The following is a 21647-nucleotide window of genomic DNA, read 5'->3' as shown; positions in this document are numbered from 1 at the left end:
CAGGGTCTTCTGATCAAGTCCCACATCGGGCTCCCTGCTTCTCCCTCTCCCTCTGCTCCTCCCCACTCCTTGTGCTCTCTCTCTCTCAAATAAATAAATAAAATATATTTAAAAAAAAAAAGAATGTGTTCTCCTTGTAGACACTTTAGGGACTTTTAATACTCACCCAGAGCCCCAGGAGGGAGTAAAACTCAAAAGAAGAAAGCTGGTGAAGGGTTGAAAATGAGAATTAACAGATACTGAACTACCACTCAGTCCGATTTCAGACCAGGCAGTAGGGAAGGGAGTGAGGGAGGGAGGAAGGAAGGGAGGACAGAGGAAAAAAGGGAGGGAGGGAGGGAGGATCAAAAAGAAAAAAATGTTTTTGTTAGGTTTCCTGTAGCTGGATCTACACAAAGCAAAATGAAATGTTGAAATTAATTAGGCAAGTTAATTAGAAGATAAGACTTTGAAACAGATCCAGAGAATTCTGCGATATCCCCTGAGCATCATACTTGTCTGCGTCAGAATATAAATGTTTTGGCCTAAAAAGCAGTGGGAGGAGTCATGGTAGGACTTGGGGGTCTGGCTAAGGGGAGAGGAGGTGCAAATGATCCCTGGGGAGAGGAGGTGAAGGAGATGTTATGGAGAAAAGAAGCAGGGGTGAGTCAGGAGGCACCTGCAAGGAGTAAGGAGTCCTCAAGCTGAGAAAATCATTTCTTATAAGCTCAGCAATATTTTGTATCTTCTACATAGCTGTAGTGGTTATTTCTTGATTACTGTTGATAGAAGACTTCCTAGTTCATAAGCTCGCTGAGACTGTAATCTGGGTCTCATCTAGCTTTTGAAATCTCTCTCCAAAAAAATATAACTAGGCTATTTATTTAATGAATATCAGTATATTATTATGATCTAAGGATATGACTTGGTATCACAAACTGTTGAACTTAATACAAATTTCTCTGTGGCATTAATAAGGAAAATACCTCCACAAGTCTATATATTTCATAATAATAATTCCAACATTATTTTTATGGGAACTGACACTAGAATTATTTTGAAAAAAAAGAAAAGAAAAAGACTTTCTGAATTGTAATAATAGTCACTGAAGGTGGCTGGCATTCCTGTCATCTTTGTCTTCCACCTTATTCCCAGCTAACAAAATCTGATTCTCTAAATAAAATCACATTAGATATGAACATCAGGAAAGGCTATATTTTCTCACTTCTACACATAAAACTCCAGAGATTGAAATGAAAGGTCTTTTGGAAACTCCAACATCATCACTAGTTCAAAACTTTACACCTTTACATTTTCTTAGAGAATCTATAAGTAACAATGTCAAACACAATATTCCCTTCACTTATTTAGAATCGGGGAGGAAAATTTTGCTGTCTATCATTTCAAAATAACAAACTGATGACTTTTAAGCATGAAACCCCAAATCATCCAAATGCACATATTTAATTTATGTTTCCTGGAATAATACATGTTTTGCTTATTAAGAAAGTTCCAGATTAAACTATTTAACAGATTAGTGAAAATCTGGTGGTGCTAACATTCTGGTTTTTGTGTGTTGTGTGTACCTATTACAGGAGGCAGGGTTAAAAAAAAGCACCTAATTAATCTAAAAGATTACTTAATGAAAGGAAAGTAAATTTAGAACTTGACAAATAGTTTCTGTATTAGCAGTGTATAATACATGACAGAATTAAAATTCTTACCAAGTCCTCTTCATTGTGAAAATCTGAATTTTTTTTTTCTTCTTGCAATTGTTTAAGCTACTGCTTTTAACCCAAATGTACAGGGCCTTAGTTTTGTTTTCATGCTTACTATAAATCTGTCCATCTCTTCGTAACCATCCATAAATGCTACTGACCTGAACTGTGTGACAGATATTTTGAAATGAAAATGATGTCTAATGCTTGTATATACTTTTTTTTTTTTTTTTTAAAGATTTATTTATTTGACAGAGAGAGATAGCGAGAGAAGGAACACAAGCAAGGGGAGTGGGAGAGGGAGAAGCAGGCTTCCCGCAGCGCAGGGAGCCCGATGTGGGGCTCGATCCCAGGACCCTGGGATCATGACCTGAGCCGAAGGCAGACGCTTAACGACTGAGCCACCCAGGTGCCCCTTAACAAAAACACTTGCACATTTCTCTAGTTCTTACACCTCTGAGTTACATTGCTTGAAGTTAAAACGCTTTGTTTACAATACAGAAAACACAACTGACTGAGTTACAAAGGGAATTGCTGAAGGTCACAAAGCCAGTAAGTAGTGGATGAAGATTACAACCCTCCTTCCTGAGTCTGAGTCCAAACAGCATCCTTCCCTCAACGCAACAGCTGGCTTGCTCTTTTCGGGTATGGAAAACGTACATAGATACTGACTCTCACCTTCCAGAAGCTTATATCCCAGCAGCAGCACAGAACTATTTAAACGAGGCCAACTCGCCTGCGCCCTTTCTTTTTCAGTTGTCTCTTCGGTACCTGCTTTCACTCGAAGGTGAGTAATAATATCCAAACTCGGGAAATGATTCACAAGCCTTGGAGCGAATTGGCCTGTTAGCAGAGCTGGTTCATATGCACCACTTTTGGAGCACAGAAATTGGATTTATGCCTTATACTTTTTGGCCAACAATGGATTAAAAATGGCTGTGCCCTTTCCAAAACTTCTAACCTTAAAACAAGGGGTGTTCTTTTGCTTTAAAGTCACCTTCAGGTGATTTTTTTCTAACAGATAAATATAAAGTTGAATTTGAGCTTTGGCATGATTCTTTGCACTGTTTTTCCTGAAAGGTCATTTTTTTCTCTTTTTTCACATGTAACATAAACAAATGAAGAAACATGTCAAAACTTAAAATTAGCACATGGCTACTACTAGACTAACAAACATTTTTGCTTAAATCTACTTAACATTTCTGAGTTAAAATATTATTTCCTGGAGATTACCAAATGCTTCCTTGCCTTAGAGAAGCCTAAAAATAAATCTGTACTTTTAACTCTGTCCAACAATGCAAAATCTTTAGAACGTTTTAATTCCATTTATCCCACCTCTCATCTTATATACTATTATTATTATGTACTTTATTTTATTTTATTTTATTTTATTTTAAAGATTTTATTTATTTATTTGACAGAGACAGAGAGCACAAGCAGGACGAGTGGCAGGCAGAGGGAGGGGGAGAAGCAGGGTCCCGGCTGAGCAAGGAGCCCAATGTGGGGCTCGATCCCAGGACCCCGGGATCATGACCTGAGCCTAAGGCAGTCGCTTAACCAACTGAGCCACCCAGGTGCCCCTATGTATTTTAATTTTATATATTTTTAAATCCTATAAGTCATTATTGGGGTCTTACATAATCAATATCAATTTAGAATTAGCTGCCTATTTACCCTTCCTGTTGTTCTTAATTCCTTCTTATTTATTTATACTGATTGGCATATATTTTATATGTTTTAACTTTTTACAAATTTTATTGTGATAAGACGCTTACCATGAGAGCTATCGTCTTAACAAATTTTGAGTATACAATAAGTACATTACTGTTCACTACAGATACAATATTGTACAGCAGATCTCTACAGCTTATTTATCTTACTTAACTGAAACTTTTGTCTATTGATTAATAACTCCCCATTCCCTTCTACCTCCCAGCCCTGGTAACTACTACTCCGGTCTTTGGTTTTATGAATGGACTATTTTAGATACCTCAAAAAGAGGAGTCATACAGGGTGCCTGGGTGGCTCAGTCGTTAAGCGTCTGTGTTCGGCTCGGGTCATGATACCAGAGTCCTGGAATCGAGTCCCGCATCGGGCTCCCTGCTCGGCAAGAAGCCTGCTTCTCCCTCTCCCACTCCCCCTGCTTGTGTTCCTGCTCTCGCTGTCTCTGCCTCTGCCAAATAAATAAATAAAATCTAAAAAAAAAAAAAAAAAAAAAAGAGGAGTCATGCAGGACTTGTCTTTGTGTTTCTGGATTATTCCTCTTAACGTAATAACCTCAGGGTCCATCCATGTTACTGCATATTGCAGGATTTCCTTCTTTTCTTTTCTTTCCTATTTCTTTCATTTTCTTAGGCTGAATAGCATTCCATTGTATGTCTAAATCACATTGTGTGTATGCATTCATCTGCTAATGGTCACTAGAGTTGTTTCCACACCTTGGTTATTATGAATAATGCTGCAGTGCACATGGGAGTGCTAATATCTTTTTGAGATCCTGATTTCAATTCTTTTGGCTATATACCCAGATGTGGTATTGCTGGATGATATGGTAGTTCTAGTTTTAATTTTTTAAGGAACCTCGACCCTGCTTTCCATGATGGGCCTTACATTCATTTTCCCAGCCTTAAGTTTTTTCCAGAGTCATTTTCTTTCTTCCTAAAAAGTGCTCTTTATCATTTCCATTAATTTCCATCTTTGGGTGAAAAGTTATTACCATTTTGAAGACACTCTGCAAGTGTCTTTATTGTCGCTTTTAGTTTGGAAAGATATTTTCACTCATTATGGAATTTTAGGTTGAAAGATGTTTTCCCTTGTTAGTTTGATCCTCTATTTCCATTATATCAGCTTCTGTTATTTTAGTAAAGGCAACCGTGAGGATAGTGGCCGTTTCCATAAAGATACGCCTTCCCTTTCTGTCTGCCCCTAAGATTTCCTGTATGATTTTGCTTTCAGTGCTGCCCTGGGTGTGGTTTCCTTTAGATTACTGAAGTTTATACATCTTTGCAAATATTGGGCTTGATGTCTTTTACTGGCTTTGGAAAATTCTCACCCACTCTCTCTTGTAATATTGCATCTACCTCACCCTCTTTTCTCCTAGTACTGCAATTCGATGTTTATAAGTCTTTTCACTGTTTCCTCTTTGTCTTATACTCTAACTATATTCTCTTCTCACTTCAGTTTGGATATTTTTTTGTCATATTTTCCCAGGACATTATTTCTCTCTTCCTTCAACCTATCTACATTAAATTAAATATCTTCTTGTTTTTGAAGGTCTAGATGTTTCATTCTTTTCTTTTTTTCAAATATTTTCCTGTGTTCTGCTGAAAGCCTCCGTCGGAACTTAGAACGTAAGTAGAGGTATCTTAAAATCCTGGTCTAAAAACTCCATTACCTGATGCCGTCTAGGAATTTTTCTATTTTCTGTTGTTTCTCTTGATATTCAGCCTTCAATCATGTTTTCTGGTGTCCTTTTGTATCCCTGGTCCCCTTATATTGAATGCAGGTCATTGTGTTTTTAAAGAACATGCAGGTAATTTGTAACCTAGAATTACGTCTTCCTTTACAAGGAATTTATGTTTGCTTTTTTGTCATGCAATCAGGAATATTTGTCTACAATGGTCTGCTTTCCTTGGTGGGCTTGAGGCAGTTAGGGACCATGGGAACAAACCCCTAGTGAAAAAACGTAGTATACCTGGGGTGTGATTGTTAACCGCTTCTCAACAAAGCAGAACCAGGAGGCGGCCAAGATGGGCCCCACACAGAAGCTGGACTTAAAACAGAGGACCCAGGTTCCAAAAAGCACCAATGGGCTGCCTGAGGAACCTGTCAATATCGACCAATCAGGACGAGGCCCTTTCAACCAATCAGGACACAGCCCTTCCTACCAATCAGGATGATGGCATTTTCTCTATATAAGCAGGGCCTCCCTACTGCTTAGGGAGGTAGCTTAATTCTTTCCTGTTAGTGATGTTCATTGGCTCCGCTCAAGCCGTAGATGTAATAAAACCTTACCTGTGCTTTTGGTTTTTGGCTCCAGGCTCATTTCTTAACAAGCTTGTGACTTTATTTTTGTTTTTCCAGACTTGCAAATCTGTCAAAAATTTGGTTAAGCTTCTCAGACTGTCAGCCACTAATTTTGGAATAGGTAGATGACTTTAGGAGGATAGGAATTCTAAAGGCAAGGCTTTCTTCTTTGACATTCATTCTTCTCCCTAATTTTGACTCTGTAATTCCTCACTCTCTTGTTAGCTTTCTAGTACATCAATAAGATGGGATTTTTACTTTATCCAGGTTTTTTATTTGGTCTTAGCAGGAGAGCTCGTTCTAATTTCCTAATCCAACAATCCTGGAAGAAGAATTTTGCATCACTTTAAGAGAAAAATCAATATGATGAAGTGTCTGTTGTATAGGGGGCTCCACATTTGCAGCTAAAAAAGGAATCTAGAAATTATCATGTAATTTAACTCTTGTACAGGTGAACAAAATAAGATAGTTGGTTAGTCAATTAAAGCTAGCTGAAGTATCTGATACCCAGTCTGGTAATTTCCCCCCATTATATGAAAAAAATAAATTAAAAAAAAGTTAACTAGAAATAAAAATGATTGGATGCTCTATTCACTCCTTTCCCCAATATCAAGGAAATAGTTACAGTATTGTATTACTATACTGTGTGTAATAAAATAAGATATAAGGGAACAAATAATGATCTGGAAGCAAAAATGTTCCAGGCATTTATTTAAGACAGATAGTCAGCTACCTGTATTTTTCTTAAAGATCTTTGGGAAAGGAAATTCACCTAGGTATTTGGACTTATTATTTGAGAAGAGTCAGGAAACATTGTCTTAAATTCAATATATATTCTATTGCTATAGCTATTTCTAATTTTTCTACTGTCTTTGGAAAAGATGAAAAATGGTTTTGCTCTTCCACTAATACCTCAAACACAGGAAAACTATCTTTAGGCCAGCTTTCTGGCACTTTTGCTTTGGAACAATTGATTTTAAAACTTTTAAATAAAAAGGAATGAAATACTGATATATATATATATACGTATTTATTATATTTATAATACTGTCAGTGTATATATATATGCATATAAATGTGCATATATATATACACATATATATATGTACAGATATATATCAACATAGAATAATCTCTAAAACATTATGTTAGGTAAAAAAAGTTGGACACAAAAGAGTACATTTATATGGATCCATTCATATGGAATTTCTAGAAAAAAGCAAATCTAAAGAGACAGCAGATAGCAGATTAGTGGGTTGCCTGGGGCTAAAATGGGAGAAGGGATTGATGGCAAATTAATGCAAAAAATCATTTTGGGTAATGAAATGTTCTAAGATGTATTTTGGGGGGCACCTGGGTGGCTCAGTCGGTTAAGCGTCTGCCTTCGGCTCAGGTCATGAACCCAGGGTCCTGGGATCGAGCCCTGCATGGGGCTCTCTGCTCAGTGGGGAGTCTGCTTCTCCCTCTCCCTCTGCCCCTGCTTCTGTTTTCTCTTTCTCTTGCTCTCTCTTGCATGTGCTCTCTCTCTAATAAATAAAGAAAATCTTAATAAAAAAATAAAATGTATTTTGGTGATGATTGCCTAACTCTGTCAGTTTACTAAAAACCAATGAATTATACCCTTAACATGAATTTTTTAATATGTATATTATGCCTCCATAAAGCTGCTGTTGTGGTCACTCTGAAGACATAAATGTTCCCCACCCAAAATCTAGATCGGATGTCAAGACTAATGATGCCACACATACCAAGAAAGTATGGAAATTTTTGTTATTCACATAACGTGGTTTTCTGGAGATAGTAGGGCAGGCTTCCCAAGTTGGTCTGAAAAGTGCTTAGAGAGTACAGAAAGGAGATTGGGGGTTTTATTGTGGTTAGGTGGAGGGACGGGGGTGAAGGTGTTCTTTCATGGGCAGGGGTTTGCCTGGTTTGAAACTCCCACAGGTACCAAAGAAGGGAGGTTCTGGGATTTCTTATCAGCTTTTCCAGATGTGAGGCAGAAGGGAATGAAAGAGAGGAATGGCTCAAAGGCTGTCAGTAGTCAAACATCAAAAAGGGTAGAATCAGACTCTTTATTAGGGCTGTTAAAAATTCTTTTCTCCTAGCGGTTCTGTACCAGTTCCTCAGGTCAGCTTCCATACTCCCTAAGCATATCACGGTAAGCTCTACCTATAGCACTTGTCAGTCCTTACTGTTCATTCATCATCCCCCTCACTAGATGGTGAGCTGCCTGAGTGACCTTGAAAACCCCAAGACCTTCATACTATTTGGAATATAGTACACACCATCATTTTGTGTTGAAAATAAGTGACATTGTGGAGTGAACAAAGCAGGGAGGAAAAAGATTAGGTTTGTAAGGAAAACCTTCCCCCCAAAGTGTGCACTCCTTACTCATTCCCTCAAGCCCTACATTTTGCTCCATCTTGGATGATTTAATTTCTTATTGCAAAGAAAATAGAAAAGTAACAGTATAGTAAAAATGAAACTCACATTTTCTTTGTTGTCAGAGAGGCAACAAATTCATACTTCCTATGAATATTAATATTTTCTTATTTGGCTATTTAGTATGTAATTTCAATACTGTATTTTAATATCCTTAATTCATACCCTTTTACTTAAGCTTCTCTCGTGCTCAGAAAAAAATGAATCCGATGACTCTGAGGATACACAGTACCTGCTTCCTCCAGTCTCTTACTTCCTAATAAATTCCAAGCTCTGCCACACCATCTACACCCAACACCTGGTTGACTAGCAGTTACTTCTTGCCAAAGAAAGTTCCAGGTCACTCTGTTATTCTAAAGAAATTGGAGATAATTCACTCTTAAAAGTGGTTCGATTTGGATAATAACTTAACACAGTTATGATCCACATTATCCACAGATAGATTTCAGCAACTTTTTAGATAAGACAACTCTGAGTAGACCTTCTAATTTTAGGTCAATCATGTATAACTATATATAGTTATGCAATAGCATCATAAATGTATTTAGCTTTCCTGGGTCTGTGTGTATGCATATATACATATGTACATAAATATATATCATTTATAACATAGAATTATTGAGAAAACACTGGTTTAACAGTCAAAATGCATAAGTTCTAGTCTTGGATAAATCATGCCCAACTTGGTAAATCATATATTCTCTTTGAGTCTCAAATTCTCTATAAAATGGAAGTAAAAATCTGTGCCCTACAGAAAACCAAGTAATAGCTTGTGGCTGGAAGCTCTTGGAAAATTTTGCAATCTTACACATTTTTAAGGTATTTTAAAACCTATTGCCAGCTCCTGAAGAGATGACCCAGATATATAATCACAAGAAAACCATATACAAATATTGCCAAGAAGCCAAGACCTTATCCTTATGGACCATAGTGGTATGCAAGTTCAGATGAAGGACAGCGTACTTAAACCATGTCATCAAAGAAAGTCTTAGAGACAAGTGGCTGATGCTGCTCACTCACTCACTCAACACAAAGCCCAAACCCATTCTTAACCTCTCTCTCTTATTGATGTTGAAGATTTTAAGTACAAATTCTTCATGCCTCTTTGGCCTAAATATGGCAGGCAATACATTTCTCAGTCAATGAGAATGTCTTTGGAGACTCCTGGGAAGGCTTTTGCTGACTTGATAAGAGAACAGATATGACAACAGATAAGACACTTCTTCCTGGATATGTGGCCATCCTTCCTGGATATGTGGCCATGATGATCCAGCACACTGAACACGATGCAGTGGATTGCCTACCTCTAGACCTTTTGTTCTGTGTGAAAATTAATGTCTTCACTGAGCCACTCTTAGTTGGATTTCTTGTACTGCAGGCAAAATCACTTTTAGGGATAGTAGACAAGACATAAAAAGTGGATGATTTCTGCAGTCGAGTAGTGGCTCAAAGGAAAACACCCACTGCCTTGGCCACACCTAAAACAAACTGAATTTAAGATAAGGGAGACAAATGTGGTATAACAAATTATGTTTTCCTGAATTTGCTGCCACTGACCAGGGCTTTAATCCAGTGCTGCCGATAGGATTACTCTCTTGTGTTTGGCATTTTGTATTGGCTTTGGCCTCTGTTGTTGAGCAACAGTTTCTTCAGAGAGATGGTAAGTAGGTGGATAACAATTATACGGAGATAAATATTTTGTTCAACACAGGAAAGTACTTTTTTTAAAAGATTTTATTTATTTATTTGACAGAGAGAGACACAGCAAGAGAGGGAACACAAGCAGGGGGAGTGGGAGAGGGAGAAGCAGGCTTCCCACTGAGCAGGGAGCCCGATGTGGGGCTTGATCCCAGGACCCTGGGATCATGACCTGAGCAGAAGGCAGACATTTAACGACTGAGCCACCCAGGCACCCCAGGAAAGTACTTTTTAATAACCAACACTACTCAACCTGACCCATGTGACATTTTCTAACAAACCAACCCATCAAAGGAGCCAAGGAATGGGCTTTCCATCAATGGACCTGAATGGAAGGCAGGGTGTCTTTAACTCTGAGAGTCTAGGAATATCAGATCATAAGAATTTATTGATTCTTATTAGATGCTACAATTACACAATAAGCATAAGATGCAGTCTCTTCCCCTAGGAAGTTTATCACATAAGAAACAATCTATTGAGGAAGGAAGGACATTAACATTATAGGGAAATTGCCTTCATTATCTTATTAAAAACTCAGTGAAAATTTTAGCTTGTTTTACATGTGCGTGGATGAATATTAGGGAATGCAAGTAACTTTTATACAGTCATCTTATCGGCTCCTAGGGGACACCAGGTACCCATTTGGAGCTCTGCCCCAGACCACATGGGCTTGTAGGTGGTCTCTTGCTATCTGGCTCAGAAAATAGTTATGCAGAACAAAAGTGGCTGAAATAAAGATTATTGCAGGCAAAGTCATTGGTCTTTCCTCTTAAATGCTAAAGGAACCAAAAGCACGGGGAGAGATTTTGCCTCCGCCCCTTCTCCACATCTGAACGGTCCTGGCACTCAGATGCCTATAGTGCTGAGAATTCTTGGTTAGTCTCTGACAGTTTCCTAAGAGCTACTTTATGTTAGGCACCTTATGTGCATTATCAACTTTAATCCTTACATTTATCATTATCCCCATTCTACAGCTGAGGAAACCAAGGCAGAAGATGACGTGATCTGACCAAGTACCAATAGCTAATAAGGGACAGAGTAAGATTCAAACTTAGGTTTTTTCCCCTGATTCTAAAGCTTACACGTTGCTAATCTATATTGTCTTTATTTGCTTTATATTGCTTAATGATAAATAGTGAATTCTCCTCAGCACTTTCTCTCATTTATTGGGACTGCAATCATGTAACAGCTGGTCAGTAGCACCTTTGAGCGTCACTATATGTGGTTAAGATATAGCATGAGGAAACGGACAAGTGTGCTCAAGTGCCTTATATGACACAGGACAGATTAGACGTACAGAGATGGTGTCCAAATCACATATTTTATTTCTTATTTTTTTAAAAAGATTTTATTTATTTATTTGACAGAGAGAGACACAGCAAGAGAGGGAACGCTGAGCAGAGAGCCTGAACCCGGGGATCATGACCTGAGCTGAAGGCAGACACTTAACGACTGAGCCACCCAGGCGCCCCAAATCACATACTTTTAGTGTTAAACTTCATGTACTCCAGCCCATTCCTTTTACAGAAGAAAAATAGCAAGGTTAATTGACAGAGAATATTTTCTAAGCACAAAGTCAAGGGAAGAACTCCATCTCCCCTCCTCCAAACTCTTTCTCTATTGCTTCCCCAACCACTACTCAATCTGTGACAGTCATCTGTGTGTTAGTTCAAAAGAAAATGATGCATTCAGGTGCCTAAGGTAATAAGGTTCAGAGACTACATCCATCCTATAATACAGAGAGTGCTTGGTTTGTTTGAAACTCGTGCCACATCGTATATTCTAGAGTATGATGACTTAAATGTACACGGGAGCATTTCTGAATGTGTAAGCATTTGAAATTCAAAGAGATCCCATGGGTTATTCTTTGTCCAGAGCTGAAAATTACCCAGACCAGCATACCAACATAGGCATACATAAGAAGGAGAGCACATGCTTTCCCTTCATAAATCTTTTCCATGTTTTATGGCTTTTGCTGCATAAAAATTCCCTCTTAGGACTAACTAAGATGCCTCTTACCAGAATGTACTCATGTCTTTTTATGCTATATTCTCTGAAGTCAGACAGCAGGTGGAGATTTTAGAAACAGTGTCTTAGGAGATGAGGGGGAGGGGCTGAGATGTGTGTGTGTGCACAAGTGGGTGCACGTGTGTGTGTGTGTGTGTGTGTGTGTATCAAAGGAGAGCCACCTGCTGTAGAGGAAAAGACACTTGACTGACTAGCTACAAGTCAGAAAGCAAAGTTTAAGCCACTTGTATACATCTCTCTGCTCCTGCTTCCTTCTATGAGAACATGTGTTGGACTTGATCTTTGTTCCTGCTTCCAACATCCTATAATGCTATAAAGAGAGGCAGTTTGAATTGTGGCCAGTTGTCACTGCCCATTTTACCTCCTTCTCCAGCAGGATTAGAAGACTATTGTCTTTTAAATCCGATGCTTCCATTATAGTATTATTTGTTCCAGTTGAAATAAATCAGTAACAGGGTTTATAAAGGCCTACATGATCATGTGGTTTAATAATGATGAAGTAGAAGAAAGATGGTACAACCTATAGCATTCTTTTTTTTCTTCTTATTTTAAGAGAGTAGAGTATATATGCCCTTGATCTTCTCCAGTAAGAAAGGGACACGATCCCAGGGGTGCTGCAGGGGGGCTAAGTGGACCACACAGCAGGTCAAACATGGCACCACGTTGTAGCATGCAAATCAGCAGACATCGTGTCCTCTCCACTGGAACGTCACCGTCCTGCACTGAATGCCCTAAACTCGGCTCTGTTACAGTCATCTCTCTACATGTTGGAAACCAGGCAGTCTTTGTATGAATAAGCATGTATCTTACGCATGTAAATCCACAAAGCCAAAGACAGAGTGTGTACTTCTCTACTTCTATATAAAAGAACACCAGATTTTTGGTTCTACTCCATTCTACACCTTGTTTTTCTCTATTTGGAATTAATGAGTAGCAGGTACAAGTTTTGAGACTAGAGCAGAGGGACTTTTGGAGTATGTTAAGGCTAATAACAAAACAAAATGGAAACTACATTAGCAATTTACATGTATATAAAATATGTAATATATGTTGGAAATATATATTTCAAGAAAAGGCCTCTTTTTTATTATAATTTCAGGACAGCAGTAAAGACTATGGAGCTCAGGATTTCAAGTACTTCCCTGCTGGGCTAGTGACTTAATTTATTTCTTTAATTTGTTATAACCTCACAAAAAATGATATTCTTTGGAGACCTCAATAGCCTGAGTTCTGCATGTATTATTTGCTGTAAAAGATTAATGAGGGAGCAGAGGCAATTTCTAATGGAATCCCTTGGTTTTCATCTCTGCCTTCCCAACCCCCACCTTCAAACTCACTTGCCAATTCAGCATTATGAATCTACTAAGTGTGCTTGGCAGGTTTGATGGGAAGAGGGAGAAAAGGTAAAATATCCTAGGCTAAAAATTAAAAAATCCTTTCTTTCCTATCCTCACCCTGTATCTGTTAGGTACAATGTAATATTTTACTGTCTCACCTTCCATAAGATAATGTACGTTCACAGGCAGCTTGAAATCTTCAATGTTTTGTGACTTGTAATCTGTGGACATTTCCAGGGTCTGGTCCATACCCCATCTTTCCACAGAATACCTAAACCACCAGATTATGACAAGTCATCACCAATTGCCTTTCTCGATGATGTTAACTTGCGTATATTTTAGCATCATTGGTATTAAGACTACTTTTTAATCATGCCACCAGAAAGAAAAGTAAAAGGTAGTTCAAAGCATGGCCATACGAGTTGTGTGTTCTGGATGAGCTTTTGGAGGCAGAGTTAAAGAACAGTCCCCTCCTGATAATGAACTTCAGCACTCCCTATGTCCATTCCAGCATATACTCCTGCGACTAAGTGCTGGGAAATGGCGTGGATTCCCCACCCATGAATAGCACTGCTAACTCTGTGAAATCAGTGACAGCCAGGTGATAAGAGCCAAGAGAATCTCGACAAAAGCCGCATTTCTCACAACAACTGTGGAAGAGTTGCTGCAAAAGAAAATTTAAGAATTCAAAACTTCCTTTGAGCCCCAGATTAAATGGCGACTGGGCCATCACAGTAGACATGTAAATTGGGCCCACAAAATGACTCTTGGGTGGAAAAATGTTTACTACATGAGATATTCAATGAAAAAAGAAAAATACAAAACTGAATGGTAGGAGCTCAAATTTGGAAAAGGACAGAAACAAAGACAAAACAAAACAACAGTGTGTACCTTTGCACGTGCATGTGTTTGAAAAAAGAATAGAGGTAATCAGACCAAAAGATTAACAATGAGTGGTAAGATAATCTATGGTTACAGTTTCATAGTAATATATTTTTTTTTAAATTCTGTGTATTTACTAGGAAATACAGAATACATATTTTAAACACGTTTGAAGGAAAAGAAGCTTTTAAGGAATTGAATTATAGCCTTAGCGGGTTTCACATATGAACTTTGCACCTTCCACATTTGTGCCATCTTTCCATGAATGTCTTCCCTCCTCCACCCAAATTTGTATCTAGCTTTTTGGAGGCTGGAAGATGAGGCACCGATAAGCTGAAGGACCTACCGGTTACCACATAGGTGTAGCAGAGTTAAGACTAATGAAAACTTTTGAATGCTTATTATGAACAAGGTATCAGAGCTAGAAACAAAAGTTCCTTGAATCGTAAAGGACTGGATATGCTGTTATGCAAAACTAGGTTAGAAAGGAATGTGGGCTGGTTAAAAACAGAATTTGAGAGACCATAATCCAGAAGAAGGCAAGCAGGACCAGTGAAGTGTCCACATTTCTCACATTTGGGGCAAAGTCTCTGGGGAGCAACTGTCTGTTCTTCTTGAAACATAATTCACCATATATATTTTTAACCAGAGGTCAGCCCAAAACATGTCCTCTATGAGCAGTAATAACTATTACTAATATTTATTTGATTATACACCATGTGCCAGATAGATTCAGGAAACCAGTGATAAAATATTGTACACCTATTATCATATTTACATCTCCCCAAATAGCCTGCTTTTGTAATAATGAAATTGTGGCTCAGAGATGAGTCTACTTATCCAATGCCACACAACTAAATGTGTATAATCTGCACTTGACCCCAAGTCTGCCACATCTCAAGGCCTATGCCTTTTCCAGCATTCTACACCATCCTACATAGTGTTACCCAAAAAAGCTTTTTGGGCAAAGGTAAAGATAGAATTTCTGTTAAGGAGAGAATTTACCCTCAGTTAGGGAGCCTCTTTAATGGGTATGTTTGGTTAGGAAGGTTCAAGTAGGCAGGATAAGGCAATAGTAATTCAGTGATTTAAGGAATAGAAAAGTCCATCTCTTGCTTACCTGATGATCTGGGGTGTATCAGTTCAGAGCATGGATCTCCTCCCCTTGATTATTCATGAATCCAGGCTGAGGCCATGCCCTCATCCTCAAGAGGTGCATTTAAGCACTGTTTTTGCTGTGGTCATTCCAGCCCCTGGCAAGGAAGAAAGACAGGAGAAGAGACATATGACAAATGATCGGCCACGCCTGGAAAAAGCACCTGTCAATTCCATTCACGTTCCAATGGGGAGGCTCACTGTCTATACCTCCAGAAAGAGGACTTGAGTCAAAGAGACACAATGCAGAGCAGAGATTCAAAAGGCAGTAGAAACAAGAAAATAGAGTGAGAAAAAAAATAAAAGGAAGGAAAAAAGAAATTGGAGCGAGAGCCACAGGGAAGGTCCTAATTGTATTAAGTCTTGGAGATATTTGGGTCTGCTGAGGTGCCCAGAAGATAAGATTTGGGGCATCCAGCCATTTTATATTCACTGAGAGTAGTCCCAGAAAGCTTGAGAATTTGGGGATATTCCAGTTACAACAGACATCGCTGTGGTAGCAAAGAAAGATCAATGGAAGATTTAGAAATAGAAATAGAAATCCGGGATCTTTAGCCAGACCTTGCTACTAACTAGTTCTTCGATGACAGGCAAATCTCTTCATCAACCCAAACTCAACTTTCTATGTCATTGAATTGGGAAATAATACTTACCACAGCAGGTGATTGGCCAGTGAAATAAGATAATATATGTAAAAAGTATTTGAATCTATAAAATGCTATGCAAATATAAGATGAAACTGTGTTATTGGCCTAGAAAATGCACAAAGTATGACCCCTTCACACTGTCTGGGATATGTGGTCATTTCAGTCAATGGTAAGATAGGAGAGCAAGAACTGAACAACACTGTAAGGGTTAAAATAGGGTGACAAGAGAGCTAGCCAGGGTTAGGAGAAGACGGGATGCAAAAACTCAGATCTCAGAATTAGTCATATGTTTCAAAGGAATTTTGCCAAAAATCTTATCCATCTCTTCAATAATAGTTTGGTATTTTTAGCCAACAAAAAGACCAAGGTATTTAGAAATGCAATGCGCAGGAGAAGTTAGGTGTATTTCAAATTTAAAATCCAGCCAACTACTCATTTTGCACGTGTGTGCATGTGTGCGTGTGCATGCAAACACGCCCGTGTGCATCTGAACCATGCTTACAGCTGTGATTGTTGCTTTTCCTTTAGAGATGGATTTTACTTGCCTTATGTTCTGCGGAGTTAATTAAATACTGGAGAAATATGTTTACTGTTTCAGGTGCCACATACTTGTAAGGATTTTGTCATTGACTTTGGTCCAAACAGGACACCTCTAGAAACATAGCAACCCTTAGCTGCTCTTCAGAAAAGCTAATGAGTCATTAACATGTCAATATTGCTATTTTCTGCCTTAATATCTCATATCCCTGCTTTACCCAGTCTCATATATTCATATATACATATGTGTGTGTGTGTTCTTTAGCGGCTGGGAATTAATTCCTAGATAGTTTTAAAATATATTTCCTTATGAAGGGTGCCCTGAACCTCCCTGTACATTTCTTTTCAAATTCCTGTGTATCTGTAATTGCTTCAGAAAGAAATCTCTTTCCTTAAATATTTCTAATACATAGAAGAGCACAAACAAATTTGTTTGGAGCTTTGGTTAAAGCATTTCTCTGGCCTACCAAATGTAGTACTGGAAATACTACCCAGTAGATTGGTGGTAAAAGAGGATTTTCCATTTAGATGCTCTCCAAATTATGATATAAAAAGGATTTCTTAAAAGTGAGGCTTCTTAGTAGAAAGCATCCTTTGATTCAGAAGAAGCCACTATGGGGAAAAAAAATGCAGACATTAGAGCTGGTTCTTACTTTTGACAAAACCCCTTAAGAGAAAAAGGGACACTCGGCAGGGTCATAAAAATCTATTGGAAGGGACTTTTCAAAGTATCATGAGCCAACCAAAGCACTGTTCTTTGGCATGTATTTTAACACTTCAAAACATATTTACTGAACCTTTTTTTTTATGTGGGAGCTACTGTGGCAGCCTTGCCGAGCAAGTCAAAGACGAAGAAGGTGTCAGATACACCCAGTCATTGAAGTCACCACCCCAATCCCTTCATTGTTCTCTGCATCTGAACATCGCCCAAGTGTGGTAGGTTCTATGCCTCTCCTCTCTCCTCCCCATTTCCACCGTGACTTTTTAAAGTCATAGGACCAGCTCTTCCCAGAATTACAATAACTGCTTCAGTCTCAAATCTCTCTTCTTTTCTAACTTCACCATCACGATGATTTTTTTTTTCAATTATACCATCATGTCGCTCTTAAATCCTTTATTAGCTCAAAATTACTTATGCTTGAGATTTTCAATTCATATTTTATGCAAATGGGATACTATTTGGGAACAAGTAATACCTCAAAGTATTGGGGCGCCTGGCTGGCTCAGTCGGTAGAGCATGCAACTCTTGATCTCAGGGTCCTGAGTTCGAGCCCCATGCTGGGGGTAGAGTTTACTTAAAGAAATAATGATAATAAAATAAATAAATAAATAAATAAATGCCTCAAAGTATTAAGTAGTTGGAACTAATGGTATTGTATTACAATAATTTATTTTATGAGTCCCAATCCATTGATTTTAACGGCAGTCAATGAGAACATTAGGATCACTACCAAAATTTGAAATCAGGTTTTTGTATAAAATATCAGTCTTACATCGGCCTCCATGTCCAGTTTTATTTTTGTGTTTGGTTTAGAATTTAGAGAAATTTAAAATAAAATAAATCCCAACTTACACCAATAAATCCTTGAAATTAGGAACGTGTTCTTACCGGTTACTTCTGCAATCTCAAATCTTTTTGCGGTTACATAGAAATGACAGGAGAAGTTTTATTTTGAGTCTGTGCAAAAGGATGTGAACTTGACAGCACAAGTTAATTGTGTTGCCATGCCCAGCGTGTAGTTCCTTACATATTTGAAAGGATTTCCTTCCTTTATTAGTTATTAAAATAGTTTAAAATCTAACAATATAAAATTCAGGGGCGTCTGAGTGGCTCAATTGGTTGAGCTTCTGCCTTCAGCTCAGGTCATGATTTCAGGGTCCTGGGATCGAGCCCTACGTTGGGCTTCCTGCTCAGCGGGGAGTCTGCATCTCTCTCTTCCTTTCCCTCTGCCCCTTCCCCTCTGTTCATGCTCTCTCTCTTTCTCGCTCTCAAATAAATAAATAAAATCTTAAAAAATATACATAACATTCAAATCAACCCCAGGAAGGAGAATCAAGTCCAGAGTTCTCATCATGGCCTATGAAGCCCTCCTTGCCCTTTGTTTTCCCTCCAATTTTTTATCTGCACATCTTTCTCCGCAGACTCGAGCCTGGCCAACTGTTTCTGGGTCTTTGAAAGTACTCCCATATTAATAAACTCTCTCCCCTAGCAAATTTTGTATTCCAACCCTGTGATCTAGAACCTTCAGGGCTCAGTTCCACAATCCTCTCCTAGCTATTGCCAGTATATGTGGATTAGGTCCTGTGACTCTTTTAAAGTAGAGTTCTTTCCTTCCTCACCAAGCCCTGCACCTCCCAGCATGTTATATAACCACTTGGCCTGATTTCTGCCGTAGTGGCCACGAAAAGAGAGGAGGGGGAGGTACTAACCTGACTGAACACTGTCTTGCGAGGCATCCAGAAGCATCCTCATTGTCTTCAGCAAGGAAGGCAGTGTTTGGTCTTTAATAGGGATGAGTGGGCCACTTCGGCAGGCCCCAAGATTTCAAAACATCTGGGATTTTAATATATTTGAGGGTATTGATTTAGATACTTTAGGGTTTACTCTTCCCCAACAAGGGCCCTGACCTTGGGAAAACAGATTTTCCAGAGTTGAGAATTTAACCTTTTCTGGAGCTTTGTTATCCTTATAATTAAGTCTTGGGACTGATCTTTGGCCTGGTCTGCCCTCTGGCTACAGCAGATAAGAGTCTCTTTATGTGCTGCTGGAGAGAGATCCTCTGACTTTCACACTTTGCCTTTAATTGGTGATTAATCATTCTCAACCTTTCATTGTCTTTCTCCAGTGCAAAATTGTGTCAGCAACAGCAGTCTGGTTCCTTTGTCCTTATTATACTACTGTTCCATCCTCTCAAATGCCTGAGAGAATGCACCCGCCATTGTCTCCCTTCCATCCATATCCCAGCCCCTTTACCCATCAGAGAAATGTGAACAGTCGTAGAGCTGCCACCTGGCAGAGGCTCTGAGCACCCTCCCTGCCCCCAGCGGCGGGGTCTTCATTACCAGCCAGCCCCCACATAACCCAGCTTCACAATCCCATTTTAGGATCTGCTTCCCCAGAACACTCCTCCTACCAAGTGTGTTATGTCAGATTCCCCGGAAAAGGACTATGAGATGGAGATTTTCATTGCAGAAAGATAATCAAGGACATTGGGTGGCCATGGGGATGTGTCACTCAGATCTACCCACAAAACAACCTGCTACAAGGAAAAGGTTGATTGAAAGACTCTAGATGCCATGCTTTCAGTTTGGGGGTTTTTTTTTTCCCCCCAGCATTTATACCGTGCCTATGGTCTCCTTGGGCTTCTCCATGGCAAGGGTCCTAGAGACAGGATGTTTCTGCCCAGCGCAGGACTCTTCTGATGGGCAATCATTGTTCTGGGACCCCTTATGAGCCAGACTTAGACTTTTTCTAAGACTTTTCTTGAGCAATCCCACCTGCTTTCCTCTCCCCCTTTGTAGGTGTCCGAACCGTGGTATGGTCCGAAAGCTTCACTGCGTACTCCCACTTCCTCTGCCCTGTCCTTCACGAGCATTTTCCTGAACACATGTTTGTATGTCTAATTCTGGTTTGGCGTCTGCTTCTTGAAGGACCCTACGTGACCCTGGAGTGTTCTCAGGGACAACTCCTATCAGTGATTCTAGAAAGGAGGAGGGCAGGAGGAGAAATTAGACAGTATTGTCTGATTCCATGGGGAGTTCTGGACCCGGGATGGCCCTTGTAAGAGCTGTCACTAACTGAGGCCGTAGGTCCAACTATTTATACTTGAAACCACGAGTCACTGGATGAAGGCTGTCACAAGGAAGGGACACAAACTTGGGTGAGCCAGGGCCCATTGGCTGAGAGAAAGTCCCAGGGAAAGACTCAGTTGTGAGCGACCAATGGCACTCAGTTCTGGAAACTGAGGGAATCAATGCTCTGATCTGCCAAGGGGATAATCTGGGTGGCACACAACTTCTACTTCAAATAAGGAACTGAAGACAATTCTTATAGTTAAAGGACAATGGTAATAATTTCTGCGCTCTTTATGAAGGGAGGATATCACATTTTGTAAAACTCTGTGGACGAGCAGAGCACCTCTCTGGGACTAGTGTAGGGGGTCAAGGGAACAGAATCTCATTAGCGGACTAAGCAAGAGCTACCCCACCTGTTGATGGAGTGTACTTTGTTTGGGTGAGATTTCTTCCACGTTCAGGGCTCTTCCTTCACATTGGGAAGATGTTTCTTCCTCTTCTCCTTATAAAAGGAACAGGAAAGATATCACCAACTATTCAACCATGCTGAAGTCAGCCACAAAGTCAGGCCAAAGGGAGGCTTCACTGTTGTTGTTGTTGTTGTTGTTGTTTGAGAGCAGGCTGGGGGGAAGGGGCAGAGGGAGAGGGAGAGAGAGAATCCCAATAGACTCCACACCCAGTGCAGAAAGTGCTTTTTTCACAACAAATAAAAGTAGCAATAACTATAAGTACAACTAACTGACTACTAAAAAACAGGTAGGATCCTCCGTGGTGCTTACCACATCAAGTCATTTAATCCCCAGAAAACCCCACGGAGTAGAGAGTATTATCTTCATTAATAGTTGAGCCAACTGCTGGTTGGAAGGTGGATGGTTTTCCCCAATGTTATGCAGCCAAGAATCAACAAACCTGGAATTAAACCCAGTTCTCCTCGCTCCAAGAGCAATTTTCTTTACACTCTCCTGTGCTTTCAAATCCACCTGGAAATGGGAGTTCCAATGGAAAATGCTTTTATTCTCCATCATACCTTTCACTTTAAAGATATATTTTTTTAAGATTATTTATTTATTTATTTGACAGAGAGAGACACAGCAAGAGAGGGAACACAAGCAGGGGGAGTGGGAGAGGGAGAAGCAGGCTTCCCGCTGAGCAGGGAGCCCGATGCGGGGCTCGATCCCAGGACCCTGGGATCATGATCTGAGCCGAAGGCAGACGCTTAACGACTGAGCCACCCAGGCACCCCTGTTCTAAGCACTTTACCCTTGGGAGGGTAAACACGGAATTTCTGAGAATATTTTTCTTTTTTTTTTTTTTTTAAAGGTTTTATTTATTTGACAGAGAGAGAGAGACAGCGAGAGAGGGAACACAAGCAGGGGGAGTGGGAGAGGGAGAAGCAGGCTTCC

This window comes from Leptonychotes weddellii, chromosome 8, assembly GCF_054177405.1.
Source record: "Leptonychotes weddellii isolate Sample4059 chromosome 8, ASM5417740v2, whole genome shotgun sequence".
Lineage (NCBI taxonomy): Eukaryota > Metazoa > Chordata > Mammalia > Carnivora > Phocidae > Leptonychotes > Leptonychotes weddellii.
The sequence above is the reverse complement of the archived record's forward strand: the minus strand, read 5'-3'. Positions refer to the sequence as shown.